Source organism: Muntiacus reevesi, chromosome 4 (genome assembly GCF_963930625.1).
Source record: "Muntiacus reevesi chromosome 4, mMunRee1.1, whole genome shotgun sequence".
Lineage (NCBI taxonomy): Eukaryota > Metazoa > Chordata > Mammalia > Artiodactyla > Cervidae > Muntiacus > Muntiacus reevesi.
In genome coordinates this window covers 32,102,988-32,126,090 of record NC_089252.1, presented here as the reverse complement: position 1 = coordinate 32,126,090, position 23,103 = coordinate 32,102,988, and the positions used below count along the sequence as shown (strand labels likewise).

General features: G+C 40.3%; 1 pseudogene; it reads left to right on the top strand.

The window, feature by feature from the left end:
- Positions 1 to 695: 695 nt before the first annotated feature.
- On the top strand, positions 696 to 8,792 carry LOC136167392 (small RNA 2'-O-methyltransferase pseudogene; annotated as a pseudogene).
- Positions 8,793 to 23,103: the final 14,311 nt, after the last annotated feature.

Here is a 23,103-nt window from a genome sequence, read left to right as displayed (position 1 = left end):
AGCTGCCCACACCCCACCTGGCTTCCCTCAGCTCACCCTTCTCTGATTATTCTTCCCTTGAAAGTGAAAGTGAAAGTCGCTCTGTTGTGTACAACTCTTTGCAACCCTATAGACTGTAGTCCATGAAATTCTCCAGGCCAGAATACTGGAATGAGTAGCCGTTCCCTTCTCCAGGGGATCTTCCCAACCCAGGGATCGAACCCAGGTCTCCCACATTGCAGGCGGATTCTTTACCAGCTGACCTTGCCTTCTGCTAATAAGGCCATGCCAACATGTGTCTGAGCTTTATCTCCATCAAAAGGCACATCTCCTTCCCTCAACCCCAGAGCTAGATACTCTGCCTACCAACAAAACAGTTAACTGGCCTAATAAATGTGTCTGTCTCTATCCTAAGGATGTGAGAGTTGGATGTGAGTAGGAATATGAGAGTTGGACCATAAAGACAGCTGAGTGCTGAAGAATTGATACTTTTGAACTGCGGTGCTGGAGAAGACTCTTGAGAGTCCCTTGGACAGCAAGGAAGTCAAACCAATCCTAAAGGAAATCAACCCTGAAAATATTCATTTGAAGGATAGATGCTGAAGCTGAAGCTCCAATAATTTGACCACTTCATGAAAAGAGCCAACTCATTGGAAAAGACCTTGATGCTGGGAAAAGATTGAAGGCAGGAGGAGAAGCGGACAAAAGAGATTGAAATGGTTGGATGGGAGAAATGCGGCCACCGCTTTGCGGCACCCTCTCCTCTCCGCAATGCCCGCTGGTCGGCCGCGCGCGGAGGTGTTGCTTACAGAAAGGGGTTGCAGGAGACAGCTGCACTTCTGTTTCAACGAAACTTGAAAACAAAGGCGGAAAACAACATGGAGTGCAATAGTGTGGTTGATGGAAACGTCGAAGAAGTTCCCAGTAAGAAGGTAATTATGTTTAATCCTCCATTATACAAACAATGTTACCAATTCGTTAAAAATTTAGTGGAGCAACATCAACCCAAGAAGGTTGCAGAGTTGGGGTGTGGTGATGTTTGCCTCTTAGCGATCTTAAAATACCAAAAGTGCATTGAAGAGCTTGTTGAAGTAGATATCAATGAGGGGATACTTAAGTGGAGTGGGCCAAGGCTGTCCCCATGTGTAGGGGATCATCTGGATCCCCGAGAGCTGGATTTAGCGATTACCTTGTATCATGGCTCTGTTTTAGAGAAAGACTGTCGTTTACTCGGATTTGACTTGGCAGCATGTATTGAATTAATAGAACATTTTGATTCAGAAGATCTGGCGAAGTTTCCTGAAGTTGTCTTTGGGTACATGTCTCCAGCCATGATTGTCATCAGCGCACAAACTCTGAATTCAATTCCCTGTTTCCTTGTGCAGTCTTTAGAGATTCAGATCACAAATTTGAGTGGAGCAGAATGCAGGTTCAGACCTGGGCTTTAGATGTGGCCAGTCGCTACAGTTACTCGGTGGAGTTTATTGGTGTGGGGGAATCACCCACAGGAGCTGAGGATGTTGGCTATTGTACCCAGATAGGAGTCTTTCGGAAAAAAGCAGAAGCAGCTGGATTGGCTAATTTGGAGCATCATGGTGAACATCTTTTGAAGTTGTTTATACAACCTCATACCCAAGTTTACAGCAGATAAATTACTCTAGACATGTGGTGATTTATCTAGTGTACCGAGAAGTGAGCAGATTGAGACAGAAATACCAAGTGGGTTTGAGACAGCATGAATTGGAGCCTGAGTTCATAGCCCCTGGCAACCGAACAGGAAAATTCACCTCAGACCTTCCAGTTCCAGTACTCACTGAAGATGACAAAGCCATGGAGATGGCTCCCCAACCTTTCTGTATTGAAGATAAGTTTTACGTACTCCTGCAAAGAATCATTGCTTATCCCAGGCTGGGGCACCTATGCGGTAATGTAGAGAAGCTGAGAGAGTCCCTTGGTGACGTGATTGAACTGAACTGTGACAGTTCTGCGGTGAAGGTTGACTTGAACGATTGTAGTGACTTTGGAGCCATCCTTACTTCCTGAAATTCAGGATCTTCACAATAATTGGGCTCATTTAGAATTTAAACGTTGTGCAGTCATAATTGAGGTAGCTTTTCATTTTAAAATCACCTAACTTTTATGGGTTTTGGTGTGTGTGTGTTGACTGTTGATATTAAAGAGTTTTAAAGAAAACTGGGAAAAAAAAAAGAAATGGTTGGATGGCATCATCGACTCAATGGACATGAGTTTGAGCAAACTCCGGGAGATGATGAAAGACAGAGAAGGCTGGTGTGCTGCAGTCCACGGGGTACCAAAGAGTCAGACATGATTGAGTGACTGAACAGCAACAATATCCTAAGGGAAGAAGACAAGAGTAGTTGTCTCCCCTCCTTAGGGGACAACTGTCCTGTTTTCCAAGACAGAAAAGAGATTACAACAACATTGTGGCACCTCAGGTGACTTGAGTTTCCCTTAAGTCTATGCCCATGGCCAATTATGACCACTTAACCATAGATCATGCAATCCCAGCATCCAACTCCCTCGCTACCCAGGATGACCTCTACCTTTGAGAATATGTGTTTCAGAACAGAAGGATTCTGGGATTTCCCTGGCAGTCCAGCAGTTACGATTCCGCACTTCCAGTGCAGGGGATGTGGGTGTGATACCTAGTCAGAGAATTAAGATCCCACATGCCTCCAGGTGCAGCCAAAAAAAGAAGTGTTTGGTTGGACTGAGATGAATGTAAAAATAGGGTTGGCAGTTTACAGACAAAATGGAAAATAAGAATACTTTCTATATAGTGAGCACCTGCTATGGGCCAGACACTAGTAATGCTTAATTAATTAGCTAATTAATTATGCATGCATGCTCAGTCGTGTCTGACTCTTTGCGACCCCATGGACTGTAGCTCACCAGGTTCCTCTGTCCATGGGATTTCCTAGGCAAGAACACTAGAGTGGATTGCCATGACTTCCTCCAGGGGATCTTCTTGTCTCAGGGATTAAACCCAGGTCTCCTGCATTGCAGAGAGATTCTTTACACTCTGAGCTACCAAGGAAGCCCTCCCCCACCCTAATACTTTACTGAAATTCTCATTTTTTCTCTTTAAAAGGTCAATTTTAAAAATCCTTCATTGGCACCAAGACTCCTTTGTTATTTGACCTTCAGCCTCTTGAGCCTCATTTCATTCTGATCCCTTCTGGAAACCAGTATTCTGATCTTATTGAACCATTCTGAAATAGCATGTTTCCTCTTAACCTCAGATCTCAAAATGTACCTAGTATGTAATCAGTTCCTCTTGAATATATTTTGAATGAATTGACTTCCCAGGTGGTTCAGCAGTAAAGAATCTGCCTGCACAGCTTCGATCCTTGGGTCAGGAAGATCCCTTGGAGAAGGAAATGGCAACCTGCTCCAGTATTCTTACCTACAGAATCCCATGGCCAGAGGATCCTGGCAGGTTACCATCCATGGGATTACAAAGAGTCGGACGCTACTGAGTGACTAACACTTCCACTTTCAAGGTATCAGGGCTGAAGATATAGATTCAGTTGTTCTCAGTTGTTCTCATAATCTTCACCAAGGAATCTATAAAAGTCAGCATTATCATTTGTACTTGACATTAGAAGCCCATAGTGTACATCTACTGATTTTATCTGCCAGAACCCTTTCCCTCTTCATCTAGTAACAGCCTCCCCCTTCTTTTAGGAACTGTCCTCCCCAGCCCAGGCATGTGATTCAAGTGGAGCCAATGTAGAGTCCTATGCTCTCCAAGGCCAGTGACCCAGGCTGGGTCATTATAGTAGCTTACATTTCTGGCCACCGCCTTAGGGTGACATGACCAGAAGAGAACTTCTACCTCAGTTTCTCTTATTAAGTCAGTACATTATTACTGGCATATAGCACAGAGGGACAGAACTGGGAGGGAAACATGGAAGGGAAACAAACAGGGGCCATGAGAAGAAAAGAGAGGAGCCTCACCCAGAATAAGAACTTGGTTCCTTTTGTGCTCTATTACACCTCTGCCTTTCCAATTATTTGTTGTTCAGTAGCTAAGTCACGTCTGACTCTTTGCAACCCCATGGACTGCAGCACGCCAGGCTTCCCTGTCTTTCACTGTATCCCTGAGTTTGCTTAAATTCAAGTCCATTGAGTCGGTGATGCCATCCAACCACTTCATCCTCTGTCACCCCCTTCTCCTCTGCCCTCAGTCTTTCCCAGCATCAAGGTCTTTTCCAATGAGCTGGCTCTTCGCATCAAGTGGCCAAAGTATTGGAGTTTCAGTCCTCCAAATGAATATTCAGGGTTGATTTCCTTAGGATTGATCAGTTTGATTTCCTTGCTGTCCAAGAGACTCTCAAGACTCAAGACTCTCAAGACTAACTACTTCAGTGGTGAATCCCTCCCAGGATCCAAGCTAGTTCTGACGTATATGAAAGCTGAGACTGGGGAAGGCTAAACAACTTAACCAAGGCAGGTGGTAGGCAGAACTCAGAACCAGATTCAGGATCTTCTGGCCACTGCACCTGGCTATAGAGTACAGCTTCTGAAGTGATAACCAGTTTCTGGCTAGAGAAGAATCTCAGACTTGGTGGTTAAGTGAATAAAAAATTTTAAATGAGTCAAGAACCAGGTTCAAAATCAGAGAGGCTCAATTACTGCAAAATTAGGGAAGTCAATTAATCTTTTTGAGCTCCATTATAAAAGGAAATATATAAAAGGACCTCCATTATAAAAGGAAAATTACACTGCTCAATTCATAGGTGTTTGATTAAGGGGCCTAATACAAGTGAGAGCATTTTGAAAACAAAGAACCTATCCCCAGGTAAGGATTGCCAATCTCTATCAGAGATAGAAACTTGTATTAAATCCATTCTCCCTCTGTTGCTTAAAATCACAATCATAGGAGTGGGAAACCGAAATGCAGAATGTTATCTCATTCACATTAATTTCCATCTGAATAAACAGTCACTTCTGTGTTATTATTGTTACCGAACATGTATGGAAACCCAGACAGGACCCGGGTGCCCTGGAAAATACAAAATCCAGAGAAGTCTCTGAGAAAGTCAAGAAGCCCAGAGCAAAATTTGGCGTGCTACTTGGGAACAAGAAACCAAGGCGTAGTCTTTCCAAGTCCCCTGCAGAATTAACATGGCAGTTTGTCCACAGCCTGAGCCTGTTCTGCAATGCCTTCTCCATTCCTCTCTCTCATGGGGCACTTTGAGGACTGGGAAGATAATTCAATGTGCATGTCTTGGGGACAGAGCATGCTGTTCTGTAATCAGGCTTGATTCTGCTCTTTGCAGGCACCACTTCATTTTGAAAACAGAACCCTGTCTTTTCCTGTGGGGTATATTTTATGACATCATAAGGATGTCACTGTTTTTCTTTGCTGTACAGGTGTACCATGCTGAGATACTAGGAGGTTCTTTGTCCTGGAAATGTACATGTATATTTCATTTCGTCAAAATCAAAATACATCCAAAATGTAACAAGATCCCTGTAGACTTCATATGGGAGGTGGCCTTGTATATAGGAGAGAAGGGTAGGAGTCAGAAAATCAAGAGTCAAGCATTAGTCTAACCATTTCCTACTTGTGTGATTCTCAGCATCCATTTAACATCTTTGCCCAATAGGTTTTAGATCTGTAAAATGAAAATAAAATGAGTATTTTATCTACACTATGGATTTTCATGAATACCCTATGAAATGTTTTTTGAGTAGGATAATGAAGGATTGAACGTGTGTCCTCTGGGATTTCAATCCCTATTCATAAAGATCCAATTTCAAGAATTGGAAACAATGAGGAAAGGAAGGCAATGCATGTGAAAATGAAACTATCTCAAGATACAGGCATATTGCTGCACAAAGCCAGCACTCAGTAACTACTTCCTGATTAAATAAAAAGAAAATATAACTGCTTCAGATGCCATTTACCAGCCTGTGCAATGGAAATCACAAGTGGTCCTACACCTAGACAGCACTCACCTCTTTTCACAACAAAGGCCATCCACAACCTATTAAAAAGTAATTCATTCTTATTATGAGAGGCCACAGTCACAAAAATCCTTTGCACATCTTAAATCATTCATTCACTACCTGAGGAGTGTCTTATTTTATACACACACACACATATACATAAACTCTTTCAAGACAGTTCTCAGAATTTGATTCTCAAGATATCAGCATCAGAACCTACCCCAAGGTAATATTTTGAAAATGTACGAACCTGAATCCTAGTCCAGATCCAGTGAATTAGAAACTAGATAATTTGCATTTTAACAAATACACACACACACCCCCCCCCCCCCACACACACACACACACAACGAACCCACTTCTACACTGAACTCTAAAGTTTGGTAGTTTAGATTCTAAATTCTAATGTTTGGGGGGTTTTCAAGTTTCTCTAAAAAAGAAAAATTTTATCTTTAGAAAAATCTGGCTCAGTAGAAATGCCTTTGGACTTGGCATTGACTTTGACTTTGTGTCTCTGTGCATGTGTGATTCACTGTGAAAGTGTCGGTCGCTCATCCCTGTCGGACTCTCTGTGATCCCATGGGCTATAGCCCGCCAGGCTCCTCTGTCCATGGAATTCTCCAGACAAGAATACTGGAGTGGGTTGCCATTTCCTACTCCAATGTGCTTCACTAGGTGGTGCTAATGATCTGATCTGAGCTGGGACACATTTTCCAGTAAGGAAAAAGGCTAACTAACCTCTGTCTTTGCATAGCTGTTTTATAGAAACATGTAAATTCAAAGAAGTAAGTCTCAATTATTAAAAACAGTACTTCCTTACAGAACAGACTTTTGAACTCTGTGGGAGAAGGGAAGGGTGGGATGTTTCGAAAGAACAGCATGTATATTATCTGTGGTGAAACAGACCACCAGCCCAGGTGGGAGGCATGAGTCAAGTGCTCGGGCCTGTTGGGCTGGGAAGATCCAGAGGAATCGGGTGGAGAGGGAGGTGGGATGGGAGACCGGGATGGGGAATTCGTGTAACTCTATGGCTGATTCACATCAATGTATGACAAAACCCACTGAAAAAATAAATAAATAAATAATAAAAAATAAATAAATAAAAAATTTTAAAAAATTAAAAAATAAAAAAAATAAAATAAAAACAGTACTTCTTGAAAATATAAAGGGAAACAATGCTTTAGGTTAAGAGTGATCATGGACTTTTTCCTTTCCAAAATTATTTATGATTACCTACTTTGCCAAAGACAGAATTCAGCTATAATTCTGCAGAAACTGTCATATAACTTTTATATTCAAGAAAAGCCGAGCTTGAGTGAAATCTTCTAAACTGGAAAGTCACCAGTCCTGGAGGAGTCACAATATGGAGAAACACTTTGTACAGCAAGGTAGAATTTACATTCCAGATCCAGGCATGTTCAGGCAAGAATTTAAGACTACAGCCAGCTGCAGGGGGAAAAATTTCCTCTGATGGTTCAAATCAACAAATGACTAAATCACCAAACTCAAAGCCTCCTTTACCACTCCATCTAATATGGAAACTTTAAGGAAGAGGAAAGTCTGGTCAGAGTTGATTGTTCAAAGACTAGCAGCTCACCAACTAGCATGTAATCCAGTGCCAATGTGAAACATAAAGGAACATCTGTGTGAATCATACTTCCTCCAAATTGGATTAAAGGAGAAAATGGTTCTAATTTGTAAACGTTAAAAGCATTTCTCACCCTTAAATAATTTGCTGATTTGCACAACTAAACACACACATCAGGTTTTACAGTCTTTGTCTTTTGTGGATGCTGGCACCAGGTCAGGCAGCATCCTTGCAATACCACACTGAGGTGCCCCTACAAAATGAGGTCAAAATAATCACTGTTCCAATTCTGAGCCCCACCTCTGCCTGGTGGAATTTCCACACCAGGTCTTTAGATCTCCATTATATAACTCATAAACTCTCTTCATGAATGGCTATACCCAGAACTTTGGCGCCTGGAGGAAAAAAAATTTTTTTATATAAACTGGATTAAATTTAAGTACAGTAAGTCCCCTACATATGAATGAGTTCCGTTCCAAGTGTGTGTTCATAAGTCCAATTTGTTTTTATGGCCAACAAAGCTAGCCTAACTATCCAACTAACATGATAGGCTATATGGCACTGTACTATACTAGGTTTATAATACTTTTCACACCAACAATACATAAAAAGCAAAACACAAAAAATAAAAGACATTTTTAATCTTATAGTATAGTACCTCAATAGTATGGTACAATAGCTGGTGCTTCTTAACAGTACCAGCTACATCACCACCGCTTTTACACTTGCTTCAATGCATCCTGGGCTTGAAATAAAGATATTGTACTATTGTTCTCTATACAGTCCTGTACAGTGAAGTACACAAAAGCGCGACCATTTGTAGAGGATGCATGCATGTAACAATGTACGCCCGACACATGAACTAACTTAGTGATTGGACATTGAATTCACATTCTCATCTTTGAAAGTTTACAACTTGAAGGTTTGAATGCAGGGACTTACTGTAAAGATACCCACTTTACCTCATAACCAGCAAAGTTCTCATTGTTATAAATAAAAGGAGAAATTAAATAAATATAAGCAGAAAATAAATACACAGTTATATAATTGATTGGGAATGTATTATATCTTGAGTGGGTTGTGGATTCACTGTCCATTATACTAGCAAAAGTAAAATTAAAATAAATTAAAGAGCCATTTATGAAATGATGACAATAGTATTTTATAAATCAAAGACTATGATAAATTCGATTATATTCAAATAAATAAAGTCAAAGGCAACATAATTTACTACACAACCATGTGACTGTGTCTTGCCCTTTGCCCTACCCAATCTTCTGCTAGGTCTCAAATGATAACCTGGATAAAATTATTTCAGAATCAGGATAACTGGTTCTTATACCTTGGTGGGAACATGAGTAGGGAAGAGTCATGCAATGATTTTCACAACGTGTCGGGTCAGAGATAGGGGACAGGAGCCTCCTTCCTGAGGAATGAAGTGTGTCTGGTTCAGAAAAAAACAAGATTGTCCTGGGAGAACACAGAAGCATATTAAGCAAGGGTCCTAAGGAAGATCAAGGGGTCCCAGCATGGGGTCAGAACAGAAAAGGACAGACACAGGACACCCTCCCTGCCAGAGACCCTCGACAGTCAGATCCAAGGGTTGCAATGGAAAAATCGAGGACTAAGTTACAGAGAGATCCAGCTCAGAATATGAAGAATATTTGTGGTTTTGCTCAAAGTTCACAAGCAAACACTTTCTATAAGAATCCTTGATGTTAAAGGTCTTCCTAAATCTAAAGAGCACATCTTAGTTCTTTCAGTAAGTACAGAATGCTAAGGACAAGTGAAAGCCTTTGATTCATTATCTGGGGCATGCATCTATTTATCGGCTCTTGGGACTCATTAGGCATCAGGGTCACAGTAAGGAAAAGGGAATGGAAACATAAAAGTTAAACAGCAACAGACAGAATGAGTTCTGAAGGTGACTTTCATATCCCTGGTAATGTTACTGAAAAGAATTCGTGGGTCCCACTGCTTGCCGCTCAAAAACTAATAAACAGGCCAGGTTGGGAAAGTTTGCTTTATTTCAGATGCCAGCAACTGGGGAGGGTGGAGGGTGGCAGACACCTGTTCAAAGGCTGACCCTGTCAAGCAGGGGGTAAGAGGCTTTATAGACAGAGTTGTGGTGGGGGGTGGGGCGGGCACAGTCCTCTCTAACAGTCATCTGCAAATTGGGCGTTAGTGGTCTGACCAGCGTCATCTTGGTTGTTTTAGGTACAGTTTGTCTTCAGTTCCATGGTCCATTTGTTCTCATTTCTTTGCGGTCAATTCTCAGAATTGTGGCAGCTCAAGTCCTGGGTACAGTCTGGTCATCATGCAGTTAACTTCTCCACCTGGTGCTTTGGTATCTATTAGACAGCTCACAGGATATGGCTCAGAATATTATCTATAGCCCTTGAGAAAGGACTAAAGGTCCTTGACTATGACATTCATTAATGACATTGTTATTATTTAGTCTCCTTTGACTCTTTTCCTTTGTTTCAGCATTTCTTACTTCTCTGATTAAATATATTCTTTGACTCAAGTTTTCCTCGGGCAAAAGGCAGGCAGAGGCCATGGTGAGGTGTGGGAGTGAGGAGGGGAGGGCAAGGACAATATGGTCCTGCTCTATTTCAGTATGAGCCTTCTCTACTGACATTTTCCTCACCCTCCTTAACTTTAAGTATTTAAGACCATGTGTATCAAAAAGTTTACTCAATTGGATATTCTCATTAAGGTGGGCTCTAGTTCATTTACATTTCCTATGCTGTACTGGTGGTAAATGTGAAAGCCTGAAAATATCCATCTTCATTACACTGTGTCCAGGGTCAGCAGCCTAACTGGTATATCCTCCCTAAGACTCTAGAATGCTACAGATGCTAATGATGCCTCCCAGTCCAAAACAAAGGCATTAGCTTCTGAAAGTGTGTAACAAATGCTGGTAGGGACTTTCCACGCTGTCAACAAAATTCATCATGGAACTTCTTAGCCCAGTCAGTTATCAGGTTATGCATAATTCTGTGATGACTTGTTAAAGGAAAACAAATAAGCTGGAGGCTATTCAAAGGTAGGGACTATGTTTTCAACTTCTTTGTAATGCCTTACAGTAACCTAACACAATGTGGAGCTGAAGATGGGTGTTCCTTGATTAACAATTGGCTTTTGTTGATTTATCCCTCTTATGTACTTTTCAAACAGAGTAGGGCAGAGTAACAGGGGCTACACGAGCACCAGGATATTCACACATTTTTCTGAACCACCAGATTTACTCAAAGATCTACAGGTATAAGACATGACATTTGTATTTTTTTTTAAAGATTGCAAAAATTGGCATGAATTTTTAAGATAAAATATGAAAATCAAAGACAACACACATTTGCAGCTGGACGTTTGAAGACATACTCTCAGACTGCAAGAGGTGCATGCTCACTCTTTCTCTTTGGTAGAAAAGAAGGGGCAACATACTGCTTGATGTATGGTTACCTACACACACACATACACACACACACACACACACAGACTTTGCTCTTCTGCTCCCCTCCCCAAAAAACTATAGGTTTAACCTAGAAATTCTATTTTTAGGAACTCACCTTAATAAATGATGAAATGAATGTGCAAATATATGTAAGTGCTGCTGTTTACCTAGAATTGCTTTTGTAAAAATGAGTCTATCCATCTATCATCCTAGATATCTCTGTATGCTTAAATGTACATAGATTAACTAGATAGATAAATGATAGGTAAAGAAGCAGATCAATTAAAGTTCAATAAAAGAGAATCACAGTATATATGTTACATTTTCATAAAGAAGAATTAAATATAATCCTCCACTGATTTTAAAAGAAAAAAAAAGAAATGGAAGTACACTAAAATAATTGATAAACTTTAGCTAAATGTTTTTACCACAAAATCTATTGTTTCCTAAAATATCTCTAAGATTATAAAAAATTATAAAATACAAGCAGTTTGTCATTAAATAATTACACTTTACATCAAATATATACAGTATAAATTGACTCCTTTCTAAGCAAGAATAGGAAATTAGTAAGTTTCACTTCTTCCCACATCCACATTATAGTTATTATTTTCATATTTTCAGAGTTTATAACGTTTACATTAGCTTCTACAGCTACAATTCCTCTCCTTGTTAAACCTTAGATTGATACCTAAATAGATCTGACAATCACTGCCTGTTCTTTTATCGTTCCCATTCCTGAGTTCTATATTTTTAATTTATTCTTTGATTACCAGAATTTCATCAGCCTTTTGTTTTTTCAAAGAGGCTTCATGTGTTCAGTTTTCACTGGATTCTTGAATGTTTAGGAATAACCTTCCGTTACCTTTGTACATGAATGGCAATTTGAATCCTTGAATGTTTAGGAATAACTTCCCATTATGTTTGGACATGAATGCCAATTGGGCTGGGTATTACCTTCTTGGATTGTGTGCTCTTCCTGTCAGTGCCTTCTGACATTGAATCTTATTATATGAAATATACATATTATATACATACTTTATGGGAGCTTCCCCGATGGCTCACTGAGAAAGAATCCTCCCTCAATGCAGGACATGCAGATGTGGGTCCAACCCCTGGGTCAGAAAGATCCCATAGAGTGGGAAATGGCAACCCACTCCTGTATTCCTGCCTGGAGAATCCCCTGGACAGAGAAAACTGGTGGGCTACAGTTCATGGGGTTGCAAAGAGTCAAACATGACTGAGCAACTGAGCATGCATATACTCTATGTGTATATTACATATTTTTATATTATATTATGGATACATAATATTGAAATAATATTCTCTGAGCTATTCATTGGCTTGTCTACTTTAAGGACTCTGATTAACTTTCTGCTATACCAGTTTTGTCTCCTCTATATTATCTTCTAATTATTTTAATATATTTCTTGCTTTGATTCTGTTAAGCCTTTCCTTCATATCAGTAACCCAGTTTTAAGCCATGTGAAACCTGTCCATTACTCTTACCAGATAAATCAATTCCATATTGTGTATGTCCTCTGTTTTTTTAGCTGACTTCCCTTTTCATTTTATTCTGCAGTTTGAAAGTTTATTATATGTTTATTGTATGTTATGTTCTTATTAAATCCTTCTATTTACAAAACGCTCATGGAAAAATTTTTATTCTGTTCCCCTTAATTATATATTTTCTGCACTAGGTTCTTCCTCAGTCTTGTTATCCTATATATCTCACTTAGAACTTGCTTCATTGGTTTTTAAGATGGCTGTTCTGTATTTTAGCATCTCTAAAACTTAAGGACATCCTACACTTTAATTGGCAGCATTTTTTTCATTATTTTGTTTTCCCCTTCTGGGCTACAATGTAAGAATATCTATTACAAAACTCTGACCACTTATCCTACTTCATAAATATAGTAAAACCCATCAGATGGAAAATCCCTCACCTTTCCATCACAAAACTCAAAACTTCAGAATTCTTCCCTCTGGCTCTTCCTGTCTAAGGCTAACCCTCCCTCTGTGTTCTGAATTCTACTTCTTCCAGCCTTCTTGGGAATCTCAACATTTCACACATCTCCTGTCATTCATGATTCTTGAAACTTTTCTTCTACTAATTCCTTCCCATCAAGATTAGATCATCCCTTAAAAACAAATAAATAACCCTCTTCACTGTCACATTCTTTTTTCTCCTTCAAAGCCAAATTACTTAAAGATCTGTCTAGATGCACAATCTCCATTTGCTCAACTCTGACTCAGGCCTTAGCCATTTAATTTGTTTGTGACTCTACTGTTCCGGTAAAAACTGCTGTCAGCAGGTAACCAAGGACTTCCTTGTTGCTAAACATCATGAACTTCAGTCTGACTTGTATTCACAGCAGCATCTGTGGTAGCTGATCACTCCTTCATCTCAACACTCTTCCCTTAGCTTCCATTATTACACATCCTTCCAGTTTTCCCTTTCCCTCTGATTACTTCTCAGTACTGTTTGCAGGATCTACTTCCTCTGCCTATCCCTAAAGTTTTCTGTTCTACAAGGATCTTACTCAGAAATGTTTTTCACTCTACATCCTCTCAAGTATATGAACCCAGGTTCCTATCGCATCTATAAGCTCCTAAATTAATAGCCCTATTAACAAATGTCTTCCCTGTATATCTAATCAGTTATTGACTATCTCAATTTGTAATTTCTACAACCAACTCAAACTCATCAGGTTCAAAAGTGAACTCATAGTCTTCATTCCAAACCTACTCCTCCTCTTCAATTCTTGGATTCTCCTAAATGTCACCAACCAGTTGTTCAAGTCAGATTCTTGGGAATTATCTTTAACTCTGTGCTTTCCTTCTCTCACAGCTAATTACCAGGCCACCTGACTTTACCTCTTAACAAAGTTCTCTAAGCTAATTCTCTTATCACCACTCTCATTGCTTATTTCAAGTTACTATTTTCTATTTCCACTGTTCCTACAATAGTCTCCAACTTTCTTTCCAAAGTGGTTTTACTAAAACTTTGATCACACTACATTCTGTTCCCTATAAAATCTTTCAGTAATTGGTCATTGCCGTTGGGATAAGCTCCAAACACCTGAACACAGCATAAATGATCCTTCATGATTATGGTCTCTCCATACTTCTCCAAACTCATATTGTGCCCCTTACACCATATGCTCCAGTCATGTTGAACGATTTACAGTTTACTCAAAATTGGTTCCCTTTCAGCTTTGTATGTTATTCCATCTACTTCCATCACTCTTGTCCCTCCCCCTGGTCTGGCTAAATCTTAATCATCTTTCCATTCTCAAGTCCCTTCTTCAAATGAAACTTGCTTGCATTTCCAGGTTCATGTTAGATATCCTCTTCCTAAATCTCTCACAGCATTCTGAACTTCCCTTAACACGTTGTACTATCATTTTATGAAAGCTGGTCTGTGAGTACCATGAGAGCAAGTATTAAACTAGGTTAAAAGGTAGGTCTTAGTCCTAAATTTTCCTTATGTCATCTCATTATTAACATGGTTGATCTCGTCTCAAACAGGTAACTTGTATGTACTATAAAATAAATTGGAACACTGAGAAAAAAAAATAGTAAAATCAAAAAATAACCAGTGTGGATCATTTATGTTCTAAATGTTGGTTTTCAACATTTTTGTTTTTTCCAGCTGAAATCGTCAGACATAATCCTCCACATAAGTAAAGATTCACAATAAATGGATATAATTCCAACATCACTCGTTGGTTTGAATGATTCAGTGAAATAAAACTCAGTCATTTGGGGTTGTTTAATGAAATATCTGATTGAACTGATCACTTCTCAGGGGGTGTGTGTTAAGTTAACATGAACACAATACTGTTATCACAAAAGGTCAAGTGCAGAAAGAATTTATTACTTATAAGGAGTGAGCAATTTTCACCCACGAGGATAGATGACTATAAAAACTTTTCCTCTTATAGCCTACCACCAGGCAATTTGAGTCATGGTGCTAAATTAATATCCATATTAGTATACAATATTCAGCCCAGAATGGCATTTTGTGAAGCAGGACTCTTATCTATCTTGCTCATTGTTGTTTGTCTAGTGCCTACACTGTAAGCATTCAGAAAACATTTGTTGAATGAGTTAATGAAGAGATTGTCATCAGTTATACATCTAACTAGACAAAGCATTTTGTCTATAAAAGAATCTGAGCAGTCACATTTAATGTCACAAGCTCTCCCAATATAAAGATTCCTGGGTAATTTTAGAACTGAAAAACTACTGCTGGCCTCAGTACTGATTTGGGTTCAAGCCAGCAGGTTCCAGACTTTAGCAAGCATCAGAATCACCTGGAGTACTGACTAAAACACAAATTTCTGGGCCCCAGCCCTTGCGCTTTTGTTTAGTAGGTCTTGGTAAGGCCTGAATATCTGCATTTCTAACAAGTTTCCAGATGAGGTTGATGCTGCTGGTACAGAGACCACATTTTGAAAATCACAAATTCAGCAAATCGGTTTATTTGGTCTTTTGTTTTGCTGACTGATATATTTTCCACAAAAATCATGTTTATAAGCAATGGATTTCTTGTGCATCTAAAACAAGCTTACCAATTCTCTGCAATTCTCATAGTCTCTATTATTCTGTATGGTCTCCAATAGTAAATCTGTCGAGTTCAATTTGTATCTGTCAATTCAGTGGCAAGAAGAAATTCAGCAAGCATGTCATTCTTTTTGATACTACAAGACTATCCAAACATTCCCACTTTTAATTTGCTTTGCTGGGCATTATTTCTTAGACTAGGTTTAATTGCCTTCCACATAAAAAGACACCATCTAGATAACTTTTGTCAGTAAAAGCGTTAACAAACTATAGTTACTCTTCATCAAACTGAGGTATGGCAGGTGCTTTAATGGTAACAAGTCATAAGGACAAAATTTTGGCACAGTGGTAAGACCTACATTTACGGTAATACTGTTAAAGTTTCTAGCTTCATCTTTGAAGCCTTGCCAGAGAGACATATTTCTTTGTTAAGGATTTTTCAGGTGTCTCATAAAGGCTAAATATTACTCATCTTTTAGCAAAATCATAACCTCTTGCAGGATTTGGAAATGTGAATCCATTCATACTTTTTTTTAACAAAGGAAGTGTTAAATAGAGGGTAGGATCCTTAGCTGCTCTAGTGGAAAGTTTAACAAGTAATTAAACAACAAAAGCCTAGTAGGTTTGCTAGCCCACGCCTTGCCCTGAAAGGTATCACATTTTTAGCAGCTTTATATATTTCAGTAGATGAATAAAATCGAGAATTGAACATTTAATCTGGTTATTCAACAGAACCTCTAAAATTGTTCACGTTGGAGATGGGAGGAGAGAAGGAGGGGATGCCTGAAGGACAAAAGTCACTTCCCTTTTCTCCTCAAAATATTACCTGTAGGGGCCACAGCTCTGCCTCAGCCATGCCAGCACCTGCTCAGGGGAGTCCTCCCCTCCCACCTAGGGCGAAGGCTCAGCAAGAAAAGATTTACTTCAAAGGCTGCCAAGGCTGAGTATCTACAGACTGGTTTGAGTTGCACATGCAGCAAGGAAGCAGGTTTGGGGCAAGTGCAAGCACCTGAGGATAGCACAGGAAGGCTTTTTGACAGCCCCTAGTTGGGGATTTTCTCAAAAAGATTCGCAAGATGCCAAGTTAATCTTGAGGTTTCTTGCCTCACCTCCTTTCATGTCTCTCCCTGAGCAGTCTTGTATAAACTTGTCCTCAGGATGTCTTTCTGACTCCTATAAACTCCCACCTCTGGGCAGACTTGGCACCTCTGCCTTACCCTGAGGCCCTTGAATTACTTGCCCATTTCCACATTTCTATGCTTTCAAACCTTTCTTCCAGGCAGGAATGGAAGATACATTCTCCTTTCTGAGTCAGGCAGAGAAAGCGGTCATTTCCAGGCCACGTATCCTTTCACTCAGGCTACTGCCTCTTCGTCCCAATGGACTCTCCTCCCCTCTGGAAATGAGAAAGTAAACTACCTTGACAATGAATTACCTAGGAAGGACTAAGTGAAGGACTCAAACTTTTGAAGCCAGCTCCCAGATCATTTTGACTCAGAGCAAAACCCTGAACTGAATCCAGAGGGACAAGTGGCTAGCACCCCACGCTGCAGGTCGCAACTCTCTAGGTGTTCCTGCATTCACGCTCAATAGCTAAGCTGTGCCCAGCTCTTTGCAACCCCGTGGACTGTAGTCCACCAGGCTCCTCTGTCCACGGGATTTCCCTGGCAAGAATACTGGAGTGGGTTGCCATTTCCTCCTTCAGGGGTCTTCCTAACCCAAGGACCTAACCTGCATCCCCTGTGTCTCCTGCATTAGCAGGCAGATTTTTTTTTTTTAACCTCTGAGCCACCTGGGAACCCCCACCCCCACCCCCCAGCTACTAGTAACCAAAATACCTCAGTTTGCTTGGGATTCTGTAACAAAATACCACAGACTGGCAATATAAATTTATTTCTCTCTTTTTTTGTCGTTGTTGTAAAATGAATAGGCTGAGAATTTTGCAAACCTTGAAGCTCTAGTCCTAGAATTGTTTAACAATTTCTTCTTTCATTCATCTCTCTCTTCTTGCCTTTTGTTCTAAGCAATTAGAAGATTCCAAGCCACTCTTTCCACACTTAGAAATTTACTCAGCTAAATATTTAGTGTCATTGCTTGCAAGTTCTACCTTCCACAAAACACTAGACTATGAACACAATTCAGCCAAGTTCTTTTCATTTTATAGCAAAGGCTGCGTTTTCAATAACATGTTACTCATTTCCATCTGACATCTCATCAGAATGGCCTTTGATTCCTTATTTCTACCAACTCAGAGTTCATGATTAATTACATATTCTCTAAGAAGATGGACGCTTTCTCTCTAGTTCTCCTTCTTTCTTTATGAGTTCTCACCAGAATTTCCCTTACAGTTGAGATTCCTCCATGTACCTCACAACTCCTCTGGTCTCCATACCTCACCCATTTCCAAAGCCACTTCCACAGGGTTAGTTTTTTGCTGCAGCAGCACCACCTCTTACCTTCTGCCCCACCTCTCCCTCCAGGCAAAGTCCCATTAACTAGATGAGGATTTCACACTTCTCTTTGTTCCTCTTTCCACAGCCCACAAATGACAAAGCTTCTCATTTATCACAGGAAATTGCACTCACAGGAAATTGAACTTGTTCTTCTTTTATCCAGCCTAAAATATGATTAGGCCTCTATCTTAATTATTTTAGCTTGAATTTTTGCTTGTGTTGGCCTTATAATGCCCCCCCTTTTTTTCTCTTAATTAATTCTTCATTTCTTTTTCTGGGTCTTTTTTCTTGCTTGCCTCTTAAATATCTGTATTCCTCGGGTGTCTTTCCTTGGATCTTATGTCTTTTCACTCTAGAGATTAATGGTTCTTCCTTTGGGGGAGTTAAAAACAAAAAACTAAAAGTCACTCAGTCATGTCCAAATCTTTGTAGCCCGCCAGCTTGCTCAGTTCCTGGAATTCTCCAAGCAAGAATACTGGAGTAGGAAGCAATTCCCTTCTCCAGGGAATCTTTCCAACTCAAGGATCAAACCCCATGTCTCCTCATTGCAGACAGATTCTTTACCACCTGAGCTACCAGGGAAGAGCTTTGGGGAGTTAAGAATAAGGGGGGGGGGGGGAAAGGTATGGGAGCCTCTTCAGACATATATTTACTAAATATTTTTAAAAGCTTATTTGATGCAAAGAGCTGACTCATTGGAAAAGACTCTGATGCTGGGAAAGATTGAGGGCAGGAGGAGAAGGGGGTGACAGAGGATAAGATGGTTAGATGGCATCATCAACTCAACGGACATGAGTTTGAGCAAACTCCAGAAGATGGTGAAGGATAGGGAAGCCTGGCATGCTGCAGTCCATGGGATCCCAAAGAATCGGACATGATTGAGTAACTGCACAACAAAAGCTTATTATATGCCAGCCATTGTCCTAGTTGCTGACGATGTAATAGAGAACAAAACACACAAGCTTTCTGTTCTCATGGGGAAGACAGACAATAAGTAAATAAGTTTAAATATGTATATGATTTCAATTAGTGATAATTGCCATGAAGAAAAACAAAGCAATGTAGGGAGAGTCATGAAGAAGAAAGACCTCTCTGAAACAGATAATTGACCACATGTTATTTAAAGCCATGATTGTGGATGAGATCACCTAGGGAGGACAGCAAATAGAGAGGAGAAAGGTGAGGATTCAGCCCTGGGGTATTTCACCTTTTCAATTTCAATAAGAATTAGAAAGACTCTGTGAAGCAGACTGAGAAGGATGCAGTTGGTAAGAAAAGAAAAGAAAAAAAAAAAAACAAACAAACAAGAAAATATGAGGCTCTGAAAGCCAAAAACAATAACAACAAAATGTTCCAAGAAAGAGGGAGTAATCAACTGTGTCACATTATGCTGAGATGATGAGTAAGATAAAGATTAAAAATTGTTTATTGAGTTTGGCAAGAAAGAAATCTTTGCCAAGCTGAAGATCGGATTAAGTGGAATCAGAGGACAAGATCCTGACTGGAGTGTGCTCCAGATCGAATGGGAGGTGACAGAGTGATTGTAGATGACTCTTTCCAAGAGAATCGAAATTTAAAAAAGAGCAGAGCAATAGAAGTAGGGAGTTATGGGATGGGACTGTAGGGTCACAAGAAACTTTTTTCAAATGGGACATATTGCAGCAATAGGGATGGCTATGATGTGTAACAAGGAGGAAATTGATGATGCAAAAGAGAAAGGGAATGATTGCATAAGCAGAGTCCTTGAATAGAAGAGAGGGGACAAGATCCAGTGTACAGCTCTGGTTTGATGATGACTGGAGCAGTTTACCTATTGCAACAGTCATAACAGCAGTGTGTATGTACAGATGCAGAGTAACTGGTAGCTTGGATGGTGAGAAGGTCGTTCTCTTATGATTGTTCTTGTTTTCTCAATTAATTAGATGCAAAGTCAATAGCTGAGTGTGAGGAGAGAGGAAGGGTTGTTAGAGGTTTGAGAAATAAGATTGCTGCTCTGCCATAGAAAGACCACTTAAAATAGGGAATCATTTAACATGGGACCGATCAGCACAGCTGAATGTTTTCCTCCAGCTACAATTAGCTGAACTTCTGATTAGGAGGGCTTCACTGGTGGCTCAGATGGTAAAGAATCTGCCTGCAATGCAGGAGACCTGGGTTCAATCCCTGGGTTGGAAAGATCCCCTGGAGAAGAGAATGGATACTCCAGTATTCTTGCCTGGATAATTCCATGGACTGTAGCCCACCAGGCTCCTCTACATGCAGGCTACAGTCCATGTACAGGTAGGCTATAGTCCATGGGTTGCAAAAAGTTAGACATGCCTAAGTGACCAACACTTTCACTTTTCAGATTAAGAACCCCTGCTCTACACCCTCTCTCTGAGTGACTTCATCCAAGTGCATGACTTGACTAACTGTTATGTCTTGTGATTCCCAAATCTGTATCTTCAAGCTAACCCTCTTTTTAGAACTCCAAACTCAACGTCAACTAGATTTTTCAACTTAAAATCTCCCATGTACCTCTTAAATTCAGCATATCCAAAACTAAAATAGCATGTTTTAAACCACCCCTACAGTCCTTGACTCTGCTAACAACCTACCAACCCTCCATCTAACACCTAAAGTAAGAAGCAACAGTCTTCTTTGCACACTCCAGTCAAAGAATCTTGTAACTCCTACCTTCCTCACATCACGCACGTCTCTTCCCTCTAGTTTCACTGCCATTTGCCTAAGTTCAGTCGTTTATCACTGTTCACCTGAGTTCCTGCAACAGTCTCCTGTCTCTACTGTCAGTCTGTCCTCACTTAACACACCTTCTGCACAGCTTCCAGTCTTCTCTTTGGTAAATGCAAATCTCATCACCTTTGCTCCCCTACTTAAAATATTTCAAAAGTTCTCTTTAGCTCAAAAAGTAAAAAAAGTCTGATGCTGGCTATCCTTTAGCCTAATCAGTTCAGTTCAGTTCAGTCACTCAGTCGTGTCCGACTCTTTGCGACCACATGAATTGCAGCACGCCAGGCCTCCCTCTCCATCACCAACTCCCGGAGTTTACTCAAACTCATGTCCATCGAGTCAGTGATGCCATCCAGCCATCTCATCTTCTCTGCCTGCCCCCAGTCCCTCCCAGCATCAGGGCCTTTTCCAATGAGTCAACTCTTCGCATGAGGTGGCCAAAGTACTGGAGTTTTAGCCTCAGCATCAGTACTTCCAATGAACACCCAGGACTGATCTCCTTTAGGATGGACTGGTTGGATCTCCTTGAAGTCCAAGGGACTCTCAAGAGTCTTCTCCAACACCACAGCTCAAAAGCATCAATTCTTCAGCACTCAGCTTTCTTCACAGTCCAACTCTCACATCCATACATGACCACTGGAAAAACCATAGCCTTGACTAGATGGACCTCTGTTGGCAAAGTAATGTCTCTGCTTTTTAATATGCTGTCTAGGTTGGTCATAACTTTCCTTCCAAGGAGTAAGCGTCTTTTAATTTCATGGCTGCAATCACCATCTGCAGTGATTTTGGAGCCAAAAAAACAAAAAAGTCTGACACTGTTTCCACTGTTTCCCCATCTATTTGCCATGAAGTGATGGGACCAGATGCCATGATCTTAGTTTTCTGAATGTTGAGCTTTAAGCCAACTTTTTCACTCTCCTCTTTCACTTTCATCAAGAGGCTCTTTATTTCCTATTCACTTTCTGCCATAAGGGTGGTGTCATCTGCATATCTGAGGTTATTGATATTTCTCCCGGCAATCTTGATTCCAGCTTGTGCTTCATCCAGCCCAGCATTTCTCATGATGTACTCTGCATATAAGTTAAATAAGCAGGGTGACAATATACAGCCTTGACATACTCCTTTTCCTATTTGGAACCAGTCTGTTGTTCCATGTCCAGTTCTAACTGTTGCTTCCTGACTTGCATATAGGTTTCTCAAGAGGCAGGTCAGGTGGTCTGGTATTCCCATCTCTTTCAGAATTTTCCACAGTTTATTGTAATAGCTTATCAACTTTACATCATGGCCTTTTCCTCCAGCCATTCCAAATTATTTGCTGTTTGCATATTGCATCATATGTACACCAGGGGGGTTCCCTGGTGGCTCAGATGGTAAAGAATCTGCCTGCAATTCAGGAGACCCAAGTTCAATCACTGGGTTGGGAAGATCCCTTAGAGAAGGAAACGGCAACCCACTACAGTATTCTTGCCTAGAGAAATCCATGGACAGTGTACTCTGGCTGGATATAGTCCATAGGGTCACAAAGAGTCGGACATGACTAAGTGAATAGAAATAGAATATTAAACATACTTTCTTTTGAAAAATCTTTTCTTCACCTGCAATTGCTACTAGCTTCCAGACCTTCTTCTGAACACCATCTTCACATTTCCTGCAGGTAAACTTCATATGTACTCCCAAAGCACTATGAGTGTACTATACTTATACTCATTTATCACACTGACCTCACTTGACACTACATCCCCTCCAGCTACTTCCTTATTTTTCTGCTTTCCTTTGAAGAAAACCCCATCAAAAAGTATCATCAATACTTCACTGCCACCCCTTTGTCTCCTCCCTTTATCTCTGGCACACATTTAAATCGGTCTTTTCATTTTAACTCTTCTAGCAAAACAACTCTTTACAAAGTCATAAATGTCTTTGACATGGCTATAAACAATGGTCAATCCTTAGTCCTCATCTTACTGACCCATCATAGTTGCAGCATCTGATACAATTAATTACTCCTTCCTTCTTGAAAGACCTTCTTCTCTTGGCTTCCAGGCAGCATTTTCTTTTACTTCTGCTGTCTCACTGGCAGCTATTACCTCATCCCCTTTGCCACTTGTCCTGATCATCTTAATCTCTAGAACTTGGAATATTCTTTTCTATCTATTTCCTTTCTAGGTGATATCATCACTTTTTTAGCTTTAAACACCCACTCTAAGGATTACAGTGCCCAAACGTGTATCCTAACCTAAACCTCTACCCTGCCCTCTAGAATACCCAACTTAACACAGGCATTTGAATGTCTAATAGACAGCTTCCCAAACTCCTTCAGCAATCCATCCCTTTTTGAAAGTGAAAGTGAA